This window comes from Petaurus breviceps, unplaced genomic scaffold, assembly GCF_028583685.1.
Source record: "Petaurus breviceps papuanus isolate PSGF00001 unplaced genomic scaffold, PetGlider_PUasm1.0 188, whole genome shotgun sequence".
Lineage (NCBI taxonomy): Eukaryota > Metazoa > Chordata > Mammalia > Diprotodontia > Petauridae > Petaurus > Petaurus breviceps.
Genome location: NW_027185804.1, coordinates 31364511 through 31378363, shown reverse-complemented (window position 1 = coordinate 31378363; position 13853 = coordinate 31364511).

Here is a 13853-nt window from a genome sequence, read left to right as displayed (position 1 = left end):
GTTGATACACTTAGCTCTTCTCAACAAAAAGACACATGATGGAAAATTCTATCCGTATACAGAGAAAGAACTATGGAGTGTGAATGTAGGTCAAAGAATACTATTTTCTCTCTTTTTTCTCATGTTTTTCCCTTTTGTTCTGATTCTTCCTTCACATAATGAATAACGTGGAAATGTATTTAATGTCATTGTACATTTATAACCTGTATACGATTGTTTGCTGTCTTGGGGAGGAAGAAAATTTTGGAACTCCGGATCTTATGAAAATTAATGTTGAAAAATATCTTTACATATATTTGGGAAAAAAAAGAAAATACTCTATTAAGTGATAAAAAAACAAAAGACTTCAGAAAAAATAATACAAAAAAACAAAAAGTTAGATTGCCCTTGAAATGTTTTTAGTTATGAAATCATGTGTTTCTATGAGAATGTAGATGGTTCCATCTATGTTCCATGAGGTGCTAACATAGATCTTTGCTAGTAACCATGAAGTATTGAAAGGACCAGCAGAAGGCTGTTCTTGATCTTTGAGTGGAATGTGAATTTAGGGAAATATATATTCAAGAACTTTGGTGGTGTTTCAGAGGGAAGCAGGGATTTTTTTTTTTTTCTTCTAAGGTCTAAGCAGTAAACCCAGGGAACTAGGAAAATCCCAGAGATATTTAATTAAGATACCAAGATTTGTTTGTTTTTTGATCTTAGATGAGCTGCATCATTTACATCCTTTCCCTACCATCTTTTGCCTATAAATTTCTCTTATCAATAGCTCATGGACATACCAATTTCCCTTTTAATGAGGAGACCTTTTCACAGGATTTTTTTAAGTATTCATAGCTCACAATAATTCTGACTCACAACGTTACAGAAGGTTAGTATTAAAAAGGACATAAACAGATATCTAGTCCAACTTATTATTGAAAAAAAAATACTCCCTTTCATCATGCACAATAATGTACCATCCTATTCCCCTGACTGAAAATCACCATTGAAAGGGCGGCCAGGTGGCTCAGCGAGTAAGAGCACCGGCTCCAGTGTCAGGATGACATGGGGATCAAAAGCACCAGACCCATAAATAACTGGCCGTGTAACCTTGAGCAAGTTACTTAACCCCGGTTGCTTAAAAAAAAAAAGAAAATCACCATTGAGGCATAACTATCTACCTTCCGAAGCAATACATTATACTAATAGATAGTTCTAACTCTAATTCCATATAATTTTCTCTTTTTTCCTGGCATCATTTCTTAATTTAGAAGTTATGAGTTCCAGATGCTGTAAAAAAAAAATTCCTTTGTAATTTCCACTCATTGTTACTTGTTTCCCACTTTTAGGGAAAAAATGTGCGTGTGTGTGTGTGTGTGTGTGTGTGTGTATTCCAAGAACAAAATGCACAGGTCTTCAAATAATTAACAGTGGGTATCATACCATGCCTTAGTCTATGTCTTCTCTTCTCCAGGCTAAGCATGCCCATTTACTTCCATCAGTCCTTATAAGGCATGAACTCAAGGCCCTTTATTATCCTGGTTGCTTTCTTCTGGATACTCTACAGATTATCAATGACCTCTTAAAATGTAGCACCCCAAATTAAACACTATTCCAAATTCCATAAGGCAAGATCAGAATACTTAGAGACTGTCAGATTCTTATTCCTGGAATCTGTTCCTTTTTCAGTGCAGTCCAAGATCACATTAGCTTTTAAGGTTACTGCATCATACTGCTGACTCTTTGGGCTTAAGGTGCATTAAAACCACAGACCTTTCTCCCTCTCAGAGAAATTGATATCTCATCATGTCTCTCCATCCATTTCATGCGAAGTTGTTTGTTTTGCTTTTTTTTTAACCAGTCATGTCACTTCACCTTTACCCCTGTTGGATTTCATCTTCATATCACTTCACCTTTACCCCTATTGGATTTCATCTTATTAGATTGTGCACAATGTTCCATCCTTTCAGAATCTTTTTTTTAGGTTCTTACTGTGCCATGCACCTAGTTATCAGTCCTGACTAACTTTATAACATCTGCAGATGTGATGAGCATGCCACTTCATTCAAGCCACCGAGGAAAATGCTGAGCAACACAGTGACAAACTGGTCACAGGAAATTTAGCTGCTCTGTTATTTGAACTCAAGCAGTAGGCACTCTCCATTGAACTTAACTATCCCAAGAAGAGCACTTAAACCCAAATCTGACTACAGGAATCTCATCACAGCCCAAGCTGTAAGGAACATATTTGCTCTTTGCTTCCTTAGGTCCAACCACTGAATCCTTCTTCAACACAATCATTCAATTCTCTTCTCCATCACCATGATAAGCCAACTGGATCATTTTTGAAAGTTGTCTTCAACCCTTTTTGATGCTCTGCCCATTCTGAATGAAAGACTGAGTATGATGTAGTCTATTTCCAGACCTGCCATGAATATTTATACGTTGCCTGCATCTTTACAAATTAGAGAGCTGCAAGATGAATGAGAGTAGTGAATCAGAGAAGACACACAGTGTGATGCTGGCAGAAATTTACTATCTCATTTCTATTTAAAACCTGATGACTCAGAGAAGGAGGCAGTCCACATCCATTTCAGTCAATTCTTTAATGCTCTCCAGCATGGCGCTAGAAATTTTAATGCTCATTGGGGGAGACTTGATTTATTTTCTGGAAGAGCCAGTGTGTATGTCTGTGTTTGTGCCCACCCAAGTGTGCATGTGTATGTGTTAGATTGTTTCTCAGTACAATAAATGGAATTCTCCCCCAGATTTTCTAGCTTAATTAATTATGTACTGTCTAATAGAACTGACAGGTATATCTCTATCATTAGTATTAATCGAGAGAAACAGGTTTAAAAATAAAACCTAAAAGTCCACAATTTGCTTCTAAATTAGCTTTTAATGTTGTCAGTTTGCATTTCTTTCACGTGGTCAGTCATCTACCAATAACTCACGAGCTTTTTCACTCCATCTCTGTCTTTTTCTCTCCTAAATTAAAAATAGATTTCACAGGAGGGAACCAAAAAAAAGTGTCATGATGTTTTTTGAAATGCTAAAATTTGAAGCTTTTAGAGAAAGGATGAAATAGGAAGGACATTAATATTATGTGTTCTTTCATCTCTGTCTTTGAAATCCTATATTCTTGGAAATATTTATGCCACCATATTCTGGCAAATTATTTGATGACAATGATAATAACCAGCATTAATATCACATTCTATGTTTTTAAAAGTGGTTTCTGTACATTAAGTCCACATAGATAAGTAGCATGGTCAAGTGGGAGGCACACTGAATAAGGAGTCAGAAGCCAGGTTTGGGCTCAAATCTTGCCTCTAATATTTGCTAGATGTGTGACCTTGGGTAAGTTGTCCCACCTCTCTGGGCCAATTTTCTTCATTTGTGAAATAATAATAATTGTGACATAATCTAGGTTGAATGTCTAAGGTGCATCCCAGGTCTATACTTATGATCATATGAGAGCTATCATTCAAATCTTTAGCAGTTTTGTGAAGTATTCTGGATATTGTTATCCCAGAAGCAAAACACCTAAGTTAAAGTCCTTTCTTTTACAAGTTAGGCAAGTCATTCTTCTCTCAGCATCTCAGACAACTCTATAAAATTGTCATTGGCATTTCTCATGCCTCCCAGGAGACTGAAAAATAAACCATGTGTTACTTATTTGCATCTATGGAGAGAATTTCCCCATACCTATAAAATCAGAGGTCTAAATTACAGTGAGTTGAAGTATCCTTCTTATGACAATATAGTTAGTGATCACCCAAAACAAGATTTGAACCCATGTTGAAAATTACTCATTTTCCAACACTGAGGCTGAAAAGCGTGCTCCATAGATTATGGTCATTTTATATGCTGAAATATTTCACATCCAATACTTTTCTGATGCACTCCCACATGCTGATGATTAGGGACATGTGGCTTTGTTAAGAGCAGTGTACTAGATGTATGATAGAGTGGATCAGGGAACAAAGGGGAACAGACTGAAGGTGCCACAGGTGACATCTGAAACTGGAAAGCATAGGTCAGAGTCAAGTCAAAAGAAGGGCAGGCTGGCTTTCCAGATCCTCATGCTCTGCATTACTGTTTTCCACCTCACTTGTGATTCTCTAAACAGTTTCCATGCTTGTACAAATACTTAATCCACTTTACATTGCTGTTAACTGAGAGTCTGGGGAACTCGACTCTGCAATTTAAAGAATATTAGAGTTGAAAAGGGGCTCGGGGGCCATCTATTTCATGTGTACTTGACCAGGAACTCCTGTCTGCCACCCCCAAGTGAAGGAAGAAGCACATCCAAGCAGATGTCAGACACAAATCTGAGAGCACAAATTTCTGCATCATTTACATAAGATAGCAAGGTACCTTGCTTTAATTTAACATTTTGTGCTATTCACACTGAATTGCTTACCATGATGTCAGTTGATTCTCACAACTAAACATGTAAGACTGAAGCTGTAAATGCCACTGAATCATACTTCTGGAAGAAATGGTAGAGATGATCTAAGCCACGGCTTCTTAATTTGGAGACGAGGGATGCCTAAAGGGACCATGTTTATATTTCAGCTGTTTTTGAACTGGGACAGGAAAAGAAAAAGGCATGTTTATGTTCACTAACCTCTTATGAAATTTGCTATTTCTTTCGATTATGAATGTCGGTGTCAAGCCACAATAGGATTCATAGTATCTATGATGTCTTAACAAGAGAAAACATATCATCTTATAGTTACTGAAAATGTTTCAAAATGTTGTTTATGTTCATCATTGTCTTAAAATTACTGTAGCTATTAGACCTAAAATTGGATGTATTAATATAACACACATCTGTTTCATTAATTTTTGGTAATTCAATATAATTTGTTTGCTTTGTAATTTCATGTTTTAATTTATGCATTTAAAATATTCGGAAAACAGGTCCCATAGGTTCCACTAGTACTGTCAAAGGGATACATGACATAAAAAACTTAAGAACCACTAATATAGATCTATCCTTCATTTTTCAGTCCTACCTCTAACAGCCTATAGGCCCTTTGGAAAGTCATTAACCACTTATGAGTCTCCATACATTTAGGCTACATAGATCTGGCTTGAAGTTTAATTATCTAAGATTATTTCTTTCAAGTTCTATGTTGTATCCCTCACTGGAATGTGATCTCTTCTCCTCTTCCTCTTCCTCCTATTCCTTGTCCTTCTCTTCCTTTTCCCTCTCCCTACTAGACCCTTTTCCATCCTTTCCTCCTCTCTTCATTTTCATATCTGTAGAAACTGATATATTGCATTAAATGTGTAGATCAATTGATTGATCGATGAGCATTCATTAATTTCTTACTATATGCCAGGTTATATGAAAAGTAATACAATGAAAAGGGAAAGCCACCCTTGCTTTTAAGGAACTCATTCCAAGGGGGGAAACCATGAATATAAACAGATAGACAGGATGTAAATACTTGCTGGTTTGGATCTCTAAAGTTGTTTTTGTTTTTAAAATGTAAAAAGCCTAGAACCGGAAACAAAACAACATTTTGATGTGCTGGAGGGGAAGGGGAGTAGAATTTACATTAAATAGTAACCTCCAAATATTTCAAGAGCAAGCCTTTATAAAAAACAGCTAGAATTTAATAAAATATAAATACCTTGAAGATAGGGAATACCTCCCTTTTGCATTGGCATCCTGAGCACCTAGCACAGTACCTTGTGTAAAAGAAGCACTTAACAAATGTCTGTTGGTTAACTGGATCCATTATTGTTTTTTGATGCTTAGGACATTGCCTTTTTAAGTAAATATTGATTGATTTATTGATAAAAGTGTGACCAATGGGAGGTTGAAAGAAGTCACATGACTTTTAAATATAAGAAATATTTTTTCTATCAGAATTGCCAAACACTGAAATGACTTGGCTTGTTCTTCAATCAGTGCCCTATACCTACCATTCCTAATGTCTAACTTGATAATAATTCCTCAATCATATTGCAAAGGGAATTTCCACATGGATTTTCAAATTGGAGTGGATGAGCTCTTCAATCTTTTCTACAACTGAAATGTACATGAGGGCCCAAATCAGCCCAAATTTTATTGACTACAAGAACATAAAGCATGGGTGGAGATGTCCTACAGGTGTACTCTTGTTGGGACATTGAGGTATGTTTGGAAAAAAGAAGAAGGAGGAGGAGAAGGATAAGGTGTCCCTTTTGCTCTTTTATGCACATGCACTGATATATTTGAAACCCATTCTTATGAATATTTTAATCATGGAATAGAATCTAGAAGAAGAAAGGAGCATAGATGATCATCTCTTCCACCTTCTTGTTCATAAAGTCCCAGAGATTTTCAGTGACTTGACTAAGGTCACACAGATAAGAAGTAACAAAAATACGATTTAAGCCCAGATCTCTGCCTCCAAATTCACAGCTCTTTCTGCTGCTTACATCACCTATTTTCTTGGACCTTAAAATAGAAGGCCTGCTTATAGTTATAAAAGAGTTTTTTTTTTGATGTTATTTAGTTCAACTTAATTACTTTTTAAAAGAAAAAGAACACATTTTATTCATCATCTTTTCTCAATCTGCCCTCCATTTGCAAGTTTTTTGTTACTGTTTGGCATTTCAGTCATGTCCAATTCTTCATTGATCCCATTGGGGTTTTCTTGGCAAAGGTCCTGGAGTAGTTTGCCTTTTCCCTCTCCAGCTCATTTTACATATGAGGCAACTGACACAAACATGGTTCAGCAATTTGCCCAGGGTTACACAGCCATTAAGTGCCTGAGGCCATATTTGAACTCAGAAAGAGGAGTCTTCCTGGTTCTAGACCCAAAGTTCTATCCAGGGGGCTTCCTAGCTACACAAGGATATGCTGTTCAAGAGGGTAGATAACTGAGATCCAATGAATGGTAGTGATTTGCCTAGGGTGACAACAATAGTAAGTTGCCAAGATTGAGCTAAAAATCAACATTCTTTGGCACCAATTTTTAACATTTTTATGCCCTACCACACTGCTTTCAGACTGTGAACGTACTCCAGATTTCTGAAGGAGCTACACTGATGGAGAAAATTTGGAAATTTGACATCTGTGCCATAGATGACCTATCAAGATTGCTAATGTTAGTATCAAGTTCAGGGACTGAAAACCGTGAATATCCCACTCTTACATAGCCTAGAAAGGTTTATGATATTTAATTGCATTTGAATTTTCTCTATTTCAAGCTGCAACTGGTGACATGGATTAAAAAGCCCAATCCATGTAAATGTGAATAAGTAATGAGCAATCCTTGGCAATGTTTAATATTAAATGGGAAACAGAAAATAAATATATTGCCAAGGAAATTATGCTGGCTCCAGTTTCAAAGGACCTGTTTTCAAACCCCAACTTTAATACTTTTTTATCTGTATGACTCTGAACAAGTCACTGAAATTTCTTAGGCCTCAGTTTCCCCATTTGTGAAATGAGCTAAATGGATCCTGGGGATCCTTCCAACTCCTTTGATCCTGCATGTGGTTGCTTTACAGGCACAAGGATGATGATGGTGATGTTTAAAAGAGGAATTGGCAGAGAAAGAGCTTCTTTATCCTAAGCGGACCAGTCTCATCTTAATTCTGGAAAAATGTAGTATCAGAATTTGAAAGCTTTCTTTTATAAAGTACCCTCAGGGGTAGGTATGTGGGCACATATGTGCATGTCTGTGTATGTCCGTATATATTTCGTCAATAAATCCCACCTGTTGATATAATTTGGAAAAGATGTCAAGACCTTTTCTTTTTTTGGTGCCATGAAGTGGTCTTGTTTTCCCATTGCAGATTTCATATTTGAGGAGCTACTTTGCCCAATTTCCCTCCAATTGAATTTGCTTCTCTCTACTGAGTCAAGGTTTTCCTGGCAGAGGAACCTAAGATCATATTTTATTTCACATTTAATAGAATTTGGGAGGAAGGCTGAGGGAGATGCTACATGTAGCCTTGGCTGATTTCTCCTGGTACTGGAGAGGAGGGCAACTTCAGTTGCTAGCCACCTACAACACTAATTAAATTTGCCCATATGAAAAGCAAACACCCACCAAAGCTATTTTGGGCTAATTTATAGTTAAGTTGCTTGTTTCCCTACCCCCCCCCACATCCTGTTTCGTCTTCTTTTTGCTTAACCCCCGAGACTTAGAACAGAAACATAACAAACCATTTTTACATTTTCCATGTACAAATACAGAGGTTGATTTTTACTGACAAGTTGGTTAGTATTTAGCTTTTGTGCATTTTATGTAATATTTATGGGATCAGCTCCCATGGGTCCAATTATCTACTTTAAACAGATGATTCCCAGATATACATAGAAAGGCCCCCTCTCTCCCCTGAGATCTAGTTCTGCCTGCCAGACATCTCCACCTGGATGTCCTATAAGAATCTCCAACTCATCATGTAGAAAATAGATCTTATTATCTTCTGTCTTTGCACTGGATTGCCTAACAGAATGCTTAATAAATATTTGAGCATTGATTAACTGATTTCTCACTAAATAGAGCTCTTCTCAAAACTTTTCAGTTTTTTTTTTTCCTGATGGTGTCACCCATCTTCCCGGTCTCCCAGGCTCACAACCTTGAAGTCATTCAAGATTCTTTCCTGCCTAATCCCAACCAATCATTTAGCAAAGCTTCATCCATTTTACCTTCCCAACTTCTTTTATATCATCCCCCTTTTCTCCATTCAGGGAGGGACCCATGCCACAGTCACTCTCTTCACTTTCTGCCTGATCTATTCAAATAACTTGCAAATTGGTCTCCTTGCCTCCAGTTTGTTCTGCCCCCCCCCATCTTTTAATCCATTTTCCACACAACTGCAAAAAATGATATTCCTAAAGCAGTCAGTCAGCAAGCAATTTAGTGCCTTCCATGTGCTAGGTTTGTGAAACACTAGGAATATATAGAAAGACTATCTATGTATCTTTATCTTTCTATCCATCTATCCATCCATCTGTCTATCTAGCCACCTGTTTATCTATCTAGCCATCTGTCTTTCTCTTTCTTTGTTTCTTTATTTCTTCTCTCCTCCCCCCCCATCTCTGTCTCTCTCTGTCTCTGTCTCTCTCCATCTCCAACCATCTATCTAGATATAGAGGCACAGATAAATATTGTTATGTAGAGAGATATATAGATATATGTCTATATAGATGTGTGTAATTACACACACATATATGTATATACACATATGTGAATGTGCATAGATATTTGTGGATATAGATATAGAAACAGATAGATATATGTCCCAAAAGATGTAAATACCAGGCCTAGACAACAGAGGGAATTCTTTTCACTTCTTTAGCAAGATCAAGGGGAAAAGAGAGAATTCTTGACTGTATGTAAAGTAGTTCATTTCTAGTGATATTTTGTAGACCTGAGTGTGGGTGTGTATGTATATATACACACATATGTGAATATTTATGTATATGGACATATACAAAATTTGAGGAGCTACTTTATGTAAGTTGCATATACACATAAAACTTATGTATGCATAAATATCAAGTTTATATATGTGTGTATGCCACAAATAAACACATGCATATATATGTATACTTAAGTATATATGCATATGTGTGTAGATATAGTATACAAACATGGACATGTTTATATTTGTATGTGTCTTACAGAAATAGTAATGAATCTTTAAAGAGGGAGAATAATCAGGCTCCAAAGCGCTTTGGGGTTTTTGTGTGGTTTTTGTTCCGTGTGTTTTGTTTTGCTTTTGACACTTAGCTGATGACTGATGACTGTTGTGTGAAATATTTCAAGCTCGTAGTTCACTGTTGTGGATGAAAAGAGGTTCACAGGGACAGAATTACCTTTGATTCTGTATCTGGAATGAGACTGGGGAGGAAGAGATGCATTTCTGAAGACAGTGTTCCCAAGATAGCAATGTGGCCTGGCTTTCCAGACCTTTTGTTTTTAGAATGGTTGGAGAGAGTGACCTTTGTTCCATTGTGAGGCCAGCCACCAGACTGTGTCTTGTTCATCTCCAGAGTCTGCTTTATGTCTGATTCGCCTGCTGACAGACAGTCATTTATTGAACAGCATTGCCAAAATCAGTGATTATATGAACAGCTGGAAAAGACATCACACAGGAGTCCCAGGACTTATGGGTAAATGATTCTTATGGGACAGACTCCTGGGACAGGAGCTAAGAAGTCACTGTGTCCATCTCTCACTTTTTCTCTCCAGGGTCATCAGATTGTTAACCACCTGGACTTGGTGTGAGTGAGACTGGCCAAGGCAACTGCTCCATCATCTTTCTCCTCAGTTGTTCCTGTGCCCCAATAAGGCTTCTGTCTCCCAAGAGTTGAGCTGACATTATGTCTGTAGCTTAGGCATTAAAACATAATTAGATTGGATTCTCCTACTTCAAGTTTTAATGAACTGTTCCCCTTTCTCCACTGTCTTTTTCTTGGAATCCCAGACAGGGCCATTGCCTTCTCATCTCAGTGCCTGGAACTCTCAGGCTATGTGTGTCCAGGCTATCAGCAAGTCAGTTTAGAAGAATCTTTGAAATAGCCCAGATTACCTGAGGGAGATGGACACATTACTTTTTATTTTCCTTTTAAGTGTGGGATTTTGCTTTGATACCAGTACCCGGTCTCCCTGGTCCTTAAGCTAGCATCTAGAATTTGACTCGATGTAATTTCCCTATTAGAGAAGCAACAATATGGTCCTCAGGCTCAATTAATTAGGAGACTATGTCTGAATGAATGCCTTTTACATGTTGCTTTGCTCTTTTGCCCCAAAGATGTACCCAACACCAGAACATTCAGACTGCATATTATCATTGTCCTGCCCTATTCAGTGTGAGCCAGGACATTTCCTGGGCTGCAAGAATATTGACCATATGATCCACATTTTGGCCACAATTAACCCTACCCTAGATCAGACTAAACAGCGATAAGAGTTTCCTTCGAACAGCTACTTGTTTCTGTGCCTTGAGAATTTTCTTTTATGCTTTCCCATTCTGTGGCTTTCCTTTTCCTGGTCACTTTCAGTAATATACCACATTCTGTAGTCAGTAACAGAATAGTTATATTATTTTGTCTTCTTTTCCCAGGAGAATATAAGTTCCCTGAAGGGAAGGATTCCCGCCCCCCCAGTTTTTAGCTTTATATCCCCTTAGTTTTTTGAAGTGTCTGATATATTTAAATACCTTCATCTCCTTTCACCTAGACTATTGTAATTTATCTTAATGATTGTCCCTACTTTAGGAATTTCTCAGCACTTCAATCCATCCTTCACCTAGTTGCTAATGTGAGATCCATAAAGAACCGCTCTGAACATGTCACTCCAGTACTCAAAAAATGTTCCGTGCCTCCTTTCAAATAAAAATTTCTCTTTTGGACCTCACCAAACCTATTTAGTTTTACTGTGTTAGTCCCTTTTGTACATTCTATGATTTTGTGAAATCGAATTTTTTGTGCTTCCTAATACACAGATCTCAATGTCATATCTCTGTGTCTTTCCACTTTGTCTTCACCCATGTATCACAGAATTTCTATATTGCTTCTAAATTCAGTTCATGTCACCTTTACGTGTGATAATTTCAATGACCAAACAATATATAAAAATAAAAATAGAACCCTAATTCCATTTCTAATGTTAATTCCATTTTTAACACTAACCCTAAGTGTCCTCCTTAATCAATCCATTAATATTTTTAGTCACTTAACATTTTTCCTCAATAAAGCGTAAGCTTCTTGAGGGAAGGAACTGTTTCATTTTTGTTTTTTGAATTCCCATCCCCCAGCATATAGTTGTAATTGCCTGAAACATATGTAGTGATTGACTTATTAATGAATATTTCTTGGATTGAATTCCATGTATGCAGTTTTTGTTAACATGATTGTTAATATTATTACTTTTTTTTTGAAAGGTTCAGACATTTCCTCTGTAGCTCCATAACATTATGGCCTGTCTTGTAACAAGAAAACACATATGCACATAAGTATGCACAAATCCCACCTAGCAATATATACTACATTCTATTTCCATTGTCCCCCAACCCCTTTCTGAGAGGATGGTATGTTTCATAGTCAATCCAACTCTCCAGAGATTACTCATTATAATTTATTAAAATTGCAGTTCTCTTGATGTTGTTGCTATACATTATTATAATTGTTATAATCAGTATGCTTCTTTTTTCTCCTCCCTCTACATTATTGCATTTATCTGACAATTTAAAAATATATTTATGTCTACAATATCTTAGAGTCATAACATTACTATAACCATTTTTTTTCAACCAGATCCCAATCTGATAGCACCAACCTTTGGGTTTCCAGATTTTTGTTCTGGTGATACTATTAATGAATACAACTGTCAAATTAGTATAAAAACACTGTAGAACCAGCTTTGGCGTCAGAAAGACCTAGGATGCATCCTGTCTCAGACACATATTGTGATCCCAAGCAAGTCATTGATTATCTTAAAATCACAGATACAATGACAGCTGAGAGAGGGAATTTCCTCTTTGGTAGGTGCACAGATTAGGACTTAAATATAAGAATTAATGAACAAACAAAGAGTAATAAGAGTACATAAGAATAAAGGAAACTGAAATAAACTTAGCTGAAGGTAAGATCATGGCTAATTGGAAGGATCAAGAAAGGGTGAAGAAATATATCATGAAGGCAGTAACAACTGTATGAGGCCTTTAAGGATTTATAGGGTCAACAGACTATAACAGGAGAGGGAGAGGGAGGCAAAGAGATATTATGGGCTGATTAAATAGAATGAGGAAAGTATGTGTATGTGCGTATGTATGTATGTGCATGCGTGCAATATCTGATATCTATAAATAGATTTATATATACATATTATATATGCACACATGAATATATAGATACACATATGTATGTTGTTTTGGTTCATTTATTTCAGTTGTGTCTGACGCTTTGTGACTCTATTTGGAGTTTTCTTGACAAAAGTACTGATGTGGTTTGCCCTTTTTTCTCTAGATGAGCTTTTTAGATGAAGAAACTGAAGCAAATAAGCATTTGAGACCTGATTTTAACTTGGGAAGATGAATCTTCCTAACTCCAGGCCCAGAACTCTATCTATTTGGACATATATGCAAGAATCACAATATAGGACATTTAAAAAAATCACATTTAAGATTTCTCTCTCTCTCTCTCTCTCTCTCTCTCTCTCCATCCATCCACACACATAGAGGTGATACAGGTAAAGTTAGAAAGAGATAGAAATAGATGGAAATAGAGGAAAACCTCACATAGAGGGAGTTAGGGAGTTGCCCTTGAATCCAGAAAACCCTGAATTTCTGTTCTGCCCCTGACACACAAAGGTTATGGGACCCTGAGCAATTCATTTCTGCTCTCAATGTTCTAGTCAGAGAAAGGGTTAACCTGCATTGTAAAAAGCAATTCTTTATGCAGCAATTCTCTATGCCAGTGAAATCACATGTGCAGTCATTATTCTGATATATTTTTAAATGATTATATTTCAAGGGTAAACTTTACACTGATGAAGCAGCCTATATTGAGAACAATATGGTATGCAAAATACTGCTACTTTTGACTACTTATTTAGGAAGGGCTTGAATTCATGTTTCACAGGCAATTTTTACAATACTCAATATTTTTATTCAAGTGATTGTTCATTCACAGAGAGAAACCTGAAATGATTACAGCATCACTGGGAATTGGAAAATAAAGCAAAATATGGGTGAATCCTTCCATCCAGCCACTGCTAGTGCGAGTGATTTCTATGGATAAACAGTAGAAGATTTGCATTTGGCATTGCATTTGTCTTATGGAGGAGGAAATTCAGATTTCTTTAAGTGGATTTCAATGAGAGAGAGAGAGAGAGAGAGAGAGAGAGAGA